The 13797-nt window shown below is 36.7% G+C and overlaps 1 protein-coding gene across 7 annotated transcripts in view; it reads right to left on the minus strand.

Annotated features, from left to right (window-relative positions):
* Nucleotides 1-13797, minus strand: part of KCNA3 (potassium voltage-gated channel subfamily A member 3) — a 129129-nt gene that overhangs the window by 110767 nt on the left and 4565 nt on the right. For 2 of the 7 annotated variants that reach the window (XM_044003806.1, XM_044003802.1), the window contains exon 2: nucleotides 9538-9543. The exons of 4 other annotated variants lie outside the window; for them this stretch is intronic. The gene's annotated coding sequence lies outside the window, so the exon portion shown is untranslated. Of the gene's footprint in view, nucleotides 1-9537; nucleotides 9544-9663; nucleotides 9803-13797 lie in introns of all 7 variants that reach the window. One more of the 7 variants, XM_044003803.1, reaches the window with a different exon arrangement.

The raw sequence follows: 13797 nt of genomic DNA on the forward strand, positions 1-13797 counted from the left end.
AACCAAGGATGGCTTGGAAGGTCAGAAGGAGGGAGCTGCTGTGCTGAGACAGGAGTTGGGCCCAACCCCACAGTCACCCTGACACAGATCCAGTCCCAGGAGGGCCTCACCAGAGAAAGAGACCCTGCAGAGCCTCTGAATCAGCTGCAGCACCTGGAACTAAGATCACAGTCTGGTGAGAGGGATGAGCCTTTGTCAGGGGGGAGATTACAGAGGTCTCTGCTAGGGCTGAGGTGGAATTTGGGTTTTTCACCCCTGCTGGGAACCAAGAAGTAGGCTTCAGTAGCAGTGGCTCAGTTGGAGGAGGGGCACAAGTTTGTCAAAGCTGACAACCACAGCACACAAAGCTAGTTGATTAGCAAGTTGGTCTGGGGTCATCTATGGACCAGGGAACAGTCCAGGCAAATGAAGAACCTGATCCTCCTTAAATTATACCACCTAGGACCTCCTGAAGCTTGAGATAGTGCAGCCTGGAAACAGTGCCCCACTTTAAGGAGTAAAAAGTCAAGTAAAATAAAGGCAAGATGAACAGACAGAGAAAGGTGAAGACCATAGAAAGTTTCTTTAGTGACATGGAAGATCAAGGTGCACCCTCAGAGGAAGATGTCAATATCAGGGCCCCTATATCTAAATCTTCCATAGAGGCCATAGAGGTGCTCAAAAAGGACTTTGAAGATAAAGTTAGAGAGGTAGAGGAAAAATGGAAAGAGAAATGAGGGAGATGCAGGAAAGACATGAGAAAAAAGTCAACAACTTGAAAAGCCAAATGGATAAGCTCTCTGACTAAAATAATTGCCTAAGAATTAGGATTGAACAAATGGAAGCTAGTGACTTTATGAGAAACCAAGACACAATAAAGCAAATCCAAATGAATAAAGAAAATAGAGGGCAATGTGAAATATCTTCTTGGAAAAACTGCTGACCTGGAAAATAGGTCCTGGAGAGATATTCTGAAAATTTTTGGTCTACCTGAAAACCATGATCAAGGAAAGAGCTTAGACATCATTGTCCAAGAAATTGTAAGGGAAAACTGCCCTGATATTCTAGAAGCAGAAAGGAAAATAGAAATTGAAAGATCACCTCCTGAAAGATATCCCAAAAGGAAAACTCCCAGGAATATTATAGTCAAATTCCAGAGCTCCCAAGTCAAGGAGAAAATATTGCAAGCTGCCAAAAAGAAAGAATTCAAGTACTGTGGAACCCCAGTCAGGATAGCACAAGATCTAGCAGCTGCAACATTAAAGGACCAGAGGACATGGAATATGATATTCTAGAGGACAAAAGAATTGGGATTACAACCAAGAATCACATATCCAGCAAAACTGTTTATAATCTTTCAGAGGAAAAAATGGGATTTCAACGAAAAAGAGGGGTTTCAGGTTTTTATGATGAAAAGACCTGAACTGAATGGAAATTTTGATTTTCAAATACAAGACCCTAGAGAACCATAAAAAATTGGAGTTGGGGGACATACCCAGGGTCGTGCAGTGGGTGACTGTCTTGTGTCTGAGGCCGGGTTTTGGCCGGGGTCCCCCTGGGTCCAGGGTGGATGCTTTGTCCACTGTGTCACCTAGCTGCCCCATTATGACATTTTTAGGGTAAAATTGAGGAGTGAGAGGAATGCACTGGGGGAGGAGGAAGGGCAGAGGTAGCATGGGGTGAAATCCCACATGAAAGAAACAGGAAAGAGCTTATGGAGTGGGAGAAGAGATGGGGAGGAGCAGGGCAATAAATGAACTTTACACTCATCAGAATAGGCTCAAAGACCTTAATCTCATCAGAGTTGGCTCAGTGAGGGATTAACATATATCCAATTAGGTGGAGTAATCTATTTAATCTAGGCACTAAATGAGCCTAGCACTCATCAGAATTGGCTCAAAGACCACAATCTCATCAGAATTGGCTCAAGGAGGGAAAAACATACATACTCAATTGGGTGGAGTAATCTATCTAACCCTGCAGGAGAATAGGAGGGGGAGGGGATAAAGAGAGAGGGGCAAAAGAAGGCAAGGGCAGATTAGGGGAGGGGACAGACAGAAGCAAATCCCTTTTGAAGAGGCATAGGGTAAAAGAGTAAATATCATGGGGAAGGGAATAGTATGGAGGGAAACAGTTAACAATAGTAATCGTGAAAAAGAAAAAAGGTGGGGGAGGGGGGGAAATTGTACAAAAATATTTATAGCAACTCTTTGTGGTGCCTAAGAATTGGGAATCAAGGGACTATCCATCAGTTGAAGAATGACTAAAGAAGCTGTGGTGGTCCTTACCATTTCAGACCTGGAGAACCTCCATTTCATGGTACAAAGGAGAGAAAAAAGTTGAATATCTCTTACTATATTGTATAGGATTAAGACAACTTCTCTATTGTGTATCCTTTAATTCATTGCAACTGCACTCACAATAATTCTATTTCAAGGACTTCCTTAAGCATCCTAATATAATTCTTTCCTTGTCTTTCCTATTTCCATTCTCTATTCATTCATTAGCATTGTTCTGTTAAACTTTTTCAATGGAGCATGACATAAGTAACAACTCTTTTCTATGGTTTCTCAACTTAATGGTTCTATGCCCTTTCAATGATCAATATATCACTGTTTTTAAAAATACAACTTTAAATTTCTTGTGATTTTATAATTTATATTGAAAATTCTACTGATTAGAGAAGTCATTTAAGATGTTTTAGGATGTAGTTCATAAAGTGTAAATTTTTTTAAACAAGGCCATAAACTACCATATAGAATATACTGGGGGAAAGTCTATGCTCCAATGTCTGCAAATCATAAAATGCAGTAATGTTATGAAGAGTTTGATAAGGTCCTCCCTATAAAGCTGATGCATACCTTGATACATGGTTATGTCAATCCAGGAAAGGGAAGAATTTAGAAGTAAAGTTAAGATATTGGGAAACATAATTGTGGATCAAGACATGAAAGAGGTCAGATGACACAAAAATATCATTGCTATATATCATGAACATTTTTTCAGGGAGATAGAAAATGCTGGATGTGAGGAGAATCCATTATGGGGTAAACAAGATTTCCATTGAGTTTGTGTGATAGGTAACACAGTAGCTAATAACTCTATCACAATGCAGAAATTCCAGAGGTTCAAACCTAGGTTTTATTATGCTTAAGCACAGATTTAGGGCAAACAAAACAAAACAAAACATACTCAAAAAGCTAACTGAACCTTAATTGAAGTTTGTAACAAAGATTTTATAGAGGAAAATTACATCAGAGAGACAGAGAAATAATTTTTGATATATAGCAATCCTACCTCCTCTTAGCAGACCAAGCCAAACAGACTTAGTTACATATTCAAAACCAAGTTTCTAAGATTTTAGATTTTACAAGAGTTTAATTGAGAGGGGTAGATTTACATGTTATAGAGATAACCATAGGGTCAGAGCAAGAGGAATCCTTCCACAAATAGAGCAAGGTAAAAACCTAGGTTTTCTTATTATGCTCAAGCATAAATTCAGAGAATACCTGAACAATCATTAGTATTCTGACAGGACTTCTTATAGGCAAAACTATGTCAGAGTGGCATAGAAACAATTCTTTTACATATTGAAATTTTGTACATTCCTCTTAGGCCACAAAAGTTAGAGGAAGAGTAGATCCAAAACCCCAATGTTTCCTTGTATATAGGTAAAAAAAAGAAGTTGAATAGACTTAGCTAAAGTTATCATCTCCTACATAAACAACTCTAGTCAAACAGACTCTATAGATAGACTAAATCAGTATAGATTAAATACATCACAAATAGGCTAATTGAGGAAGAAGATTTATATGTCACCAAGAAGTCTGTAACAGTTGAGATTCTTCCTCTGGTTTCATCTCTAAGGAATGTTTAAGGCTATAAGTAAATATTTCCCATGGGACAGGTTTTGGTCAACCCAACAACCTCTCAACTAGGAGAAATGGCCCTGACTTACCCTTCACATTATTATTCCATGATTCATGTTTTGTTCAGGTGAAGTTACTGAGTGAAAAATAAAAAACTGCCATCACACTCTACCAACACAACTCTGTTATCATTTAGTAACTTGTTTGTAGAATAGTCTTAGAGAGCTGACTGGGGCTGGAGAGCTATGACAGACTGTGATCTGTTCATGGTAACAAAGCCTATGTAGAAATGAACTGAGACCTTTTAGACTCCAATGCTAGCCATCTACCTACTACAGCAGGCTGTCTCCCAGTTGCATCATAAAAAGTGAAATTATGTCTTAGAAGAAAGGAAATTACTACCTACAGATAGAGTGGTCATTTCCAAATTGGCTCTCTTTAGGCAATGAGAACACTGGCATGTTAGAGCAAAAGTCAAAGTAAATCTAAAAGAAATAAAAATGAGAAAGCATTGCATGTCTGATGAAATAATGAGATTTAGCAGATACTCAAAGACCCACCTGGAGATTAATCTAGACTGATTGAATCAAGTGAGAGTGATTAACTGCTGATTAGCCTACTTCAAGTTAACTGGATTGTAATCACACCTTGAGAACACCTTCAGAACCAATGGATTTGGATGACGCCAACCAATCAGCTTGAAGCAGTGTGTAAGGACTGCCTCTGTTCCAACCTATAAAAAGCTTCCACAATCATCTTGCTGGACAGTTCCTGATTAAAGCAGGCTCCTGGAGGAGGACTTGAGGAAGAACCCAACCAGGCTGGAACTCTATGTCAGATAGGCTTTTTCTTAACTTTCTGAACGCCTTGTGAACACCTGTATGCTTTAATAAATGTTTAATGCCCAAGGACTGGTGCTAAAGCTTCTAATTTAAGGCGACCACAATTTAGATTTTAAACATCACACATGTTATTACTGCAACTCCAATCTTACCTATTTAAACAAGCTATTAACTAAAAATAGGAAATAGAGAAAAGAAATACATTGACTCTTATTATTTCTTAGAAAAATATAACATTTAAAACAGTCACTACAACAAGGTAGCAAAAAGAACTTAAGACATTTGCTAGCTTAAGCAATTTCTAACTCTGTGTAAAGCAGAAATGACAACCAAAGGCAACATTGTTTTACAAGGAAAGTAAAATATTTGTTAACTTTGGTAAAAATTATGGTTTGTAAAACAATATGGAAATAATAGTTCTAGTCTAGAAGACAGAATATAAAACACACCACCCTTTTCCAGGTAGAGAGAAGTGGGACTATGGATGTTAAATCTTGCACATGAGGGTAGATGGTAGATGAAGTCACCACATTGGTTTAATTGCTTTTCGTAATTACATAGGAAAGTTCATTAGGAAATGACTGTGGTAGAAAAATAAAAGGCACAAATTAAACTTTTAAAATTATGGAAGAGGATGATGGAAGATTATAGAGTAGTGTTTCACAAATTAACAAAAAGCTAGAAAATTAGCGTAGGGAGAACTTTGCACAGGGCTCCACTCAACTAGATTATTCTGAATGTATTTACAGATGAAACTTGAAGGAAGTTAACAAACAGATACAAAATGGAAGAGATCTGCTGACATGTATTTAATTTTTTATAGTGATCTATTCTCAAGGGCAATGACAGAAGAACTGCATATCTGATCCCTAATTCAACTTAATAAGCACTTCTCATTCCCCTATTATTCATAAAGGACTATTAGGCATAAGGGATATAAAGACAAAAATGGACAGTTGCTGTCCTCAAAAAAGTCACACTCTACCACCTCTCTACCAGACATATTGTTTGAGGAAGTAATATATAACATAAAAGAAGATAATTTTGAGAAGAATTAGTGGATTTGGCCAAACACATAAAGAAGAAATCTATCATTTAAAAAAGAACTCAGGATTTGATTCTCAGGGGGATTTTTACAAGATAATCAGTGAGATCATATGCAAAGCTTTTATAGGGAAAAACAGTAAGCAAGAAGAAAAAAAATTACTGTCCCACATGCCTATTTTTCCACCTCTATAAAATCTTCAAGAAAATGGGATATGTACACCTTGAGGATATTCCTAAGGAAAACATGACAAAGAAATATGATTTAGTGTAAAGAGCACCAGATTTGAGTCAAATAATACAGCTTAAGACCCTGGCTTTGCAGTTACTACCTATAAAAATATCTGGTCAAGTCATTTAACTTCCAAGGGCCTCAGTTTCCTCATCTGTAAAATGAGAAAGTTGGGCAGGAAAACCACTAAGGGTTCTTCGATCTCTAAAACTTTTGTTTCTGTGAAAATCAGCCTTTCTCAAATGTTTTTCTGTATCAGACCATATCTTTATAGACAAACAGTTGAGTAGCAAGGAGAACTTAAGATCCTGCTGTTGTGATCAACTTTTTAAAAGTACTTGACTTTGTAGAATAAAACTGAATCTTAAAGGCTCTCATCAAAATGTTTCCCTAACGTTTCTGACCAATATGGTTATGGAGGTAACTTTGTTTGATAATCTGCTCAGTTTTGACATTAGGCAAAGTTGATTTACAAAGATTTATATAAGTTGTTTGCCAGTATATTGGGTAAATTCTAAGTAAAATTCTACCTTAATCACAAGTTTCTCTAAATGATCCTATTTGCAAATGAAATTGTTCTAATTTCGAGTCTCCCAACACTACAAAGTGAAACCCACTGCAATGTAAACCATTCACAATAGAAAAAATGAAGTGGATGAAAAGGCCTTTTGCCTAGACTATGACATGCAGATGGACGGAGAACCCTTTGAATAGGTCCAGATGGAGCAGGTGCTTCAGATGGACAATGGTTTGGGCTAAATATCAAGCAATAGGAGCTCAGGCTGGATGACATTTGGGAAACTTCAGTGCTTTTTAAAGATCCCAAATTGCTTGCTGCCACAAAAGCCCATGTTATATGGTTGCAAATAATGGAACACTGATCTCAGAACAAAGCAAAGACAGTGGAAAGATGCATGGTAAGTCTAAGCAGGCTGTAACATGTTACTAATGATGATTTTGTAAGTGAGAAATAGAGCAAAAATATCATTGAGGATATTGTCAATTATGAATGAATGAAAAAGGAAACAGCTCAGTCATGTAGTGAAAACAAGAGACAAGAGGTGGAGAGTGATCCATTGGTGCTCCAATGTCCCACCACAGTCTCATAGATGTGGCCACTTTCATCAATAAAGATCACAACCCATCCATGCCTTCCTATCCTGTGTGATTCCTTCTCTCTCCTCCAGTGCATCTTCCACAGGGGAGCCTTCCCTTTGTTCTATTGACTGTTTATCATTAACCTGTGGTACACTGACATCTTCATACTACTGAAAGAGTAAGAGTTGTATTTTTAACACATTGTATAAAAACTATGGAGAATTAATGGGACACCCTGAACAACAAGTATATATGATGAGAAAGTACAAAAAGGCTGTCATCTCTTTTCAATGAAGAGAGTAAAACATGGGTTAAATCATAGATACCTCAACGTACACACAAGAATGTTACCATTCAGGGTAACAGGCAGCTAGTGGCACCACAAAGAGCAGTGGTCCTAGAGTCAGGAAGAGCTGAGTTCTAATCTGACCTCAAACACTTACTAGTTGCATGATTCTGGCAAGTCACAACTTTTGTCTGCCTCAGTTCCTCCGACTTTAAAATGGGGATAATAATAGCATCTGCATTTCAGGATTGTTGCAAAGCTCGGGTGAGATATTATTTGTAAGGTTCTTTGCAAATCTTAAAGCACTATGGAAATCATACATATTATTATCATCTCAATCAAGCCTTGAGTTTTAGAACTTGCTATTAATAGGACTAAACCTAGAGGGAGATTCTTTGGCAGGTCTGCCAGGAATACAGATAGGCTTTCTAGAAGTTCTTTGCTGTACTACTTTGATCATTGAATAAACAAGTTTTTATTGAGTTTTAAGAGAGTAGAATAAGTCTGTTTCACACTATTTCAATCTGTCCTAAGTAAATACCATTATTATATCAAGATTGCTTTTTAAATAGAGAAAAACCCTGAAGAGTAAAAAATGAATTCTCATGAAGCAAGCTTTCTCTACTTGTTTCTTCATCAAAATGGAATAATAGGCTTTCATGGGAGGACATGAGGGGAACTGAGTGGAGAAGAATGAAGTTGCTTCTTCCTCTCTCCTTTTTACCTCACTTGATGGTGATCCCTGCTATCCTCGAAAATAAGAGCTATTCCTACAAAACACATTCATTTTAACTAATCTAAAATGCAATTTGTGCTCATCTAAATGCTATAATTATAGTATTGAGGGCAGCCAGGTGGCACAGTGGATAGAGTGGCATCTCTGGAGTCAGGAAGACTCGTCTTCTTGATTCCAAATCTGGCCACAGATATTTACTAGCTGTGTGACCCTGGGCAAGTCCCATAACTCCTTTTTCATCTGTAAAATTAGGTAGAGAAGGAAATGGCAAACTATTCCAAGATCTTTGCCAAGAAAACCCCATATGAGGTCACAAAGTCGGTCACAATTGAAACAAGTAAACAACAACAAAATACTGAAAATTCAATACTAGGTTGGCTGCAGAGTAAGGTTTTCTTTAGCAAAAGAAAATTTTGGTGATACCCTACTAAGTCTTAGAAGGGCTGCTAACTACATCAGTGTAGGGAATACCCGTATGGATGAAATTACAGATCCCTGAAGTACATTGGAGCAAGAAGCACTACATCCTGCCCAAAATCGCATGATTTTTTTTTACTCTAGCAAATCTGTTGTCTCCTGTCCTATTTAGATTAAAACAGTATTAAATGTCTCCAAAGAAAATGCAAACATCATGAAGGAAATAGTTTAATTTCAAGATACAGCTTTGCTAGGCAGTGAAACTTAGAAAAAATCAAGTTAAATAGAACAAAAAAAATTTTTAAGCACATTGTTCTTAAGACTTGAGAAAGGACAAAAAACAAAACACAAAAAAAAATTTTTTTAAGACTTGGAAAAGGAAAAAAATTATTTTACTATGGATAATGATTTCCATGGGATAAGTATTCCCTCATCTAATATTCATGGTAATTCTTCCATGTAGATTATGGCTGAAAAATTGAACCCTTGGAAGCCAATTTTCTGGTAAGGAGCCAACTTTGTGAATTTAGCAGGATTGTTCTATACAGCCTATACAAGGATCAACACCTGATGTCGTTCTAGCTTGGTAAGACCCACCCGAGTTTGTGCTTCATTGCCTTCAAGAACCCAGAGATATCTCTGCACCCCAATGAGGCATCCAAGTAGGACTTTAGTGGAGGGCAGCACTCATGATTCTCCTTTATTTGTGTATAATTTTTACAATGTGGACAATCAACAGATCAGTTTTCTAACCATTAATGCATCACTCAAATGACATCTGCTTATAAAGATAAAAGCTAGATATAGCAATTGTCTAGAAGCCCCTGTTTCTAATAGCCCTTTTCTAAGAAAAGGGCAAAAACTTAGCCACAGCAGTGTGCTTTCTAGTCTGTGTAGTCCATCCATCCTTCTTATAATCCAGATCTTTTATGCTTCAGAACTTATGACAGCTGACTATGTATGAGTAAAAGTCAGATGGGTGCTTACATTATGATATATAAAGTCCCCGAAAAATAAGAGAAAAAAATACATACCCCAAACTGGAAAATGATAGCATAGGAGGAAAAAGAAACACAGGAGTTTCATCTTCAGTCTAAAAGTGTGAGAGAAGAGAAAAAAAACCTCACCCACCCCCTAAATGCCTTTTTTGCAGTTCTCACTTTGTAATGGTATCTTATCCTGTTTCCCAAGTTTTCAGACTTGGGGCAGAAGAAGGTGTGCATAGTGCCTGGTAATTCTCACATGGGAGGGTTTTTCACTTTTTATTCACAGCTGAAAGGTGGGAAGAGCTTAGAAGGGCTATAAGGAAAATTTAAATGTACAGTCAGAAAATTCAAGTGATGGTTCCTATAGAAATGGAATATGAACAGATATTACGTAAATGAAGTTGCTATAATATACAGAATGGCAAAACACTTGAATATAGCATATGCATGGGAATGGAATGGTTCTAAAATAAACCATAACACTAAATTTCCTTTTTATTGTGCATTTAAAATCTCAATTTTGACATTTAATTTTATGGTTTAGAGCAACCGATGTAGTAATTCCCCTATTTCTGTCAAGGCACCACTGCTTTTCAGTCTATTGGTTTACAGTCCTGGCATTATTTTTAATTCTCATTCACCTCACATAGTCCCTCAGCAGCCAAATCTTGTCATCTCCATCTCTACAATATCTCTCACCTCTAACCCTTCAGCCACCACCTTAATTCAGGCTATCATTGACTCCTGAAATGGGCTTCAAATTAGTCTCCCTGCTTTATCTCTTTCCCTTCCAGTCAATCCTCCATAAATCCACCAAAGACATTTTTTTTAACAATGAGGGTTAACTGACTTGCCCAGGGTCACACAGCAAAGACATTTTTCTTAAGCTGACCACATCACTTCCTTACTCAAGAAACTCTAGTAACTCCCTATTGCCTCTAGGATAAACTATAAATTTCTCTGTTGTGTTTTTAAAGTCCTTAACAATCTGGCCCCAACTTCTTTTTTAAACAAAAACAATCTCATTATACATTAATATCTTCCTGCCCTCTATTTTCCAGCCAGACTGGCCTTCTCTCCATTCCTCAACATGATGCTTTATCTCCCATTGCTTTTACTTCACACTGGTTGTCTCTGATACCTGGACCACACTCCCTCCTTACCTCTGCCTCATATAATTCCTCTTCCTTCGAGATTCAATTCAAACACCATCTTCTACCCTAAACCTTTCCTGATTCCTCGAAACTGCAATTGTCCTCCTTCCTTATTACAGTAAAGTCCTCAATATTTATATAAATATTCAATATTCATATATATATATATATTAAATTTCTGTATTTGCAACCCCTATAGCTAGCATGATACCTGGCTCATAGTGGGTATTAAATAAATGCTTGTTGATTGAATGAATACAAATCTAATATTTCTAAGTACATTTAGTCATGTCACCATGGTGCCAAATAGAAATTATTGTTATTGGAAAGGAAATAACTATTTTTCTACATGTGTATTTTCTGACTCATTATTAAAGAACATGTGTTTTAATTTGTTTTTTTTTTTATTAGTTGTGCTGGATAGCCACTAACCTACCCATATGCCTTCACCAGCACCCTCTTGTGACCAGTATTATGCATTAAATAATAGCTAACATTTTTATAATGCTGGCCATGTGCCAGGGACTCTCCTAAATAATAAAGTTGCAGTTATTATTTCATTTGATCCTCACAACTCTGGAAAATAGGCGTCATTATTATCCCCAATTTACAGATGAGGAAATGGAGGCAATCAGGGGTGTAGTGACAGCTAGTAACAGTCTGAAGTAGGATTCCAATTCAGGTCTTCTGTAGTGCCTGGCCAGGGGATACAGTGGAGCTAATTAGCAAAAACAAAATTTAGTTCATCCACACCACATTCCAAATTGGTCACAAATCCATATTTTATTTATGAAAATGATGTGTTGGGGGCAGCCAGGTGGTACAGTGGATAAAGCACAGGTCCTGGATTCAGGAGGACCTGAGTTCAAATACAACCTCAGACACTTGACACTTACTAGCTGTGTGACCCTGGGCAAGTCACTTAACCCCCATTGCCCCGCAAAAAAATATACATATATACTGTAAATTGGGTTATAAGAAGCTTTGCAACCATTATCTCATTTGAGCCTTATAACAACCCTGAAGGGTAGGTAGTACAACCATTATTTTCTGCATTCTAAAAACAAAGAAATTGGTTTTGCCTTACATAGCAAGCATATAAAAAAGTGAGGATTTCTATCCAGTATGGAGTTCTCTCCATCATAAGAACAACTAACAAGTTTGAGGTTTGCAAAGCACTTTATGTACAAGAGCTCATTTGAGTCTTACAACAATTCTATGAGGTAGATGCTAATATAAGCTCTATTTTACAGATGAGGAAACAGATAGTTTAAGAGATTTGCTCAGGGTTGCACTTCTAGTAATTTTCAGAGACAGGATTCGAAACTAAGTCTTCCTGATTCCAAGCCAGCACTCTATCCATCCTAACAGGATGTCCCTGAATATTGTATAGTGATAGTTTCTAGAAATGATAATAAAACAATGAGATTATATTTGTATTCATTCAACATGTTTGTCTTATGCAATCATCCAATGAATCAGACCTCTTCCCCTTTAAAAATAAGAAAGAACCCACTGTATACAGTGCTATCTGAAATGGTATTTCAGTTAACCAACAAACAAGTATAAGAGGAAGTTCTCTAATACCAGGATTAAAGGATTTTGGCCTAATATTAGAAAGAATCAAACTCATCTTAAAATTGAAAAATATCTAATATTCTTCCTGTCAGGTTCCATCAAATTGACTATACTTTTCAGGTAGGAGATTAAATGAATAAGTCCCATAAGAATATAATCCTTTATAACTAGAAAAGCCAGTCTCTTCAGCCTCATAAAAGAATAGGTGATAACTAATTCTATTGATTAAATACCGCCAATTATGAAGGGGTTAACTTTCACTCTGCTAGATGGGATATATTATTGGAGATGAGATCTTTTCCAAAATTCATTAACTTGCTTACAAGGGATATGGCTGAGCTCAAACAGAAAGGCTACATGTAAAAGCATTAAAAAGTATTTCTTTCTACCCCTCAGATGTTTAAAAGCAATGAAAGCTTGGTTATTTTCAATATACAAGATTAATTTATGAAGATAATACATTTTTCCATTGCAAGTGAATTTGAAGTTAATTATACCAATCTTCTGTGTAATGGTCACTGAATAAGATGACTTCTTTGCAAAATCAGTCAGAATCTTAGAACTTGATGGATCCTTCACTGATTATTCATATATATATATATATATATATGTGTGTGTGTGTGTGTGTGTGTGTGTGTGTTCATATATATGCATTCACATATGTATGTATATATATTTCATATCTGTATATACCATTTAAGAAGAATACATGTTCATTTGTGTTCTTCTTAAATTGAGGAAGGCCTCCAGTGCACTGGGTGGCCCTTTTATGGTGAATTTAAGGGAGGACATGGGTATGAGTTACAATGAATGGGCAGGCATGGAGAGGTTGCACTCTGCATTTTTGGTGTTGAAAACCAACCAAATTTTACCCAAACCAAATTTGGTTTAAAATACCCAAATTTATGAAATTGCAAATCCATTTGAATATTCGAGGATATCATTCTCTTAAATCACAGGCAGAATTGGGGTGTCTATCAAGAGCTGTATTACAATCATGAAGACCTGAGTTCAAGTCTCACCTCTAACACATACTGGTTGTATGATACTGGACAAATTATTTAACCTCTCAGTCTTGGTCTAGGTAATGTTTTTAGGTGACTTTTTAAGACTACAAATTACAGTGAATGTGCCAACCTGTAATGGGAAGAAGTCTCTTCACCCAGATTTCCCTATATTAGTAAAATCAGAGGTCTAGTCTTAATTTCTCCCTATCCTTTTAAGTAATGAAAAGAAATCCAAAATTGTGTATGTGTGTGTGTGTGTGTGTGTGGGTGTTTTGTTTCAAGTAGTGAATTGTAATAAAATGTTGTACTTAATGTTTAGGACAAGACTTCCTTCTCTTGGAAAAAATCTTTTTCTTGAAAAAAGAGTATTAGATCCATATTTATAGACTATATGATTTACACAGAACTCTACAAGTAGTGGCATAAGCTTAGTTCATGATCAGAACTCATGTATCCTCTATCTTTTCTAAATAAATGTAAGATGTCCAATGAACTTTGTTCACCCATATGTTCATAAGACCCTTTATTTAGTATGTAAAAACAGTTCTAACACTCCGTCATTCCTACCA

This window comes from Dromiciops gliroides, chromosome 4 (assembly GCF_019393635.1).
Source record: "Dromiciops gliroides isolate mDroGli1 chromosome 4, mDroGli1.pri, whole genome shotgun sequence".
Classification (NCBI taxonomy): Eukaryota; Metazoa; Chordata; class Mammalia; order Microbiotheria; family Microbiotheriidae; genus Dromiciops; species Dromiciops gliroides.